We start from the raw sequence: 955 nt of genomic DNA on the forward strand, positions 1-955 counted from the left end.
GGTCAGAGAAAAATCCAATATATATCTGGTTATATCTCGGGTGCTATTAGAGATAGCGAAATAAATCAAAGTGCCTTGTCTGCAGGAGGCCCTGGCGCATGAATCTGTGCAGCGGGAACGACCTCGGACCACCAGGGGCCGAGAGAACCACCGTCTCATCGGGTCGGACTCACAGGGTCAGGGGAAAATACAATATATATGTGGTGATATCTCAGGTGCTGTTAGAGATAGCGCAATAAATCAAAGTGCATTGCCTGCAGGAGGCCCTAGCGCATGATTCTATGCAGCGGGAACGACCTCGGACCACCAGGGGCCGAGAAAATCGCCGTCTAATGGGGCCGGACACTCAGGGTCAGGGAAAAATCCAAAATATATCTGGTGATATCTCGGGTGCTATTACAGATAGCGCAATAAATCAAAGTGCATTGTCAGCAGGAGGCCTTAGCGCATGAATCTGTGCAGCGGGAACGACCTCGGACCACCAGGGGCCGAGAAAACTACCGTCTCATGGGGCCGGACACTCTGGGTAAGGTAAAAATCCAATATATATCTGGTGATATCTCGGGTGCTATTAGAGATAACGCAATAAATCAAAGTGCATTGTCTGTAGGAGGCACTGCCGAATGAATCTGTGCAGCAGGAACGACCTCGGACCACCAGGCGCCGAGAAAACCACCGCCTCATGGGCTCGGACACTCAGGGTCAGGGAAAAATCCAATATAAATCTGGTGATATCTCGGGTGCTATTACAGATAGCGAAATAAATCAAAGTGAATTGTCTGCAGGAGGCCCTGGCGCATGAATATGTGCAGCAGGAACGACCTCGGACCACCAGGCGCCGAGAAAACCACCGCCTCATGGGCTCGGACACTCAGGGTCAGGGAAAAATCCAATATAAATCTGGTGATATCTCGGGTGCTATTACAGATAGCGCAATAAATCAAAGTGCATTGTC

Source organism: Nomia melanderi, unplaced genomic scaffold (genome assembly GCF_051020985.1).
Source record: "Nomia melanderi isolate GNS246 unplaced genomic scaffold, iyNomMela1 scaffold0014, whole genome shotgun sequence".
Classification (NCBI taxonomy): domain Eukaryota; kingdom Metazoa; phylum Arthropoda; class Insecta; order Hymenoptera; family Halictidae; genus Nomia; species Nomia melanderi.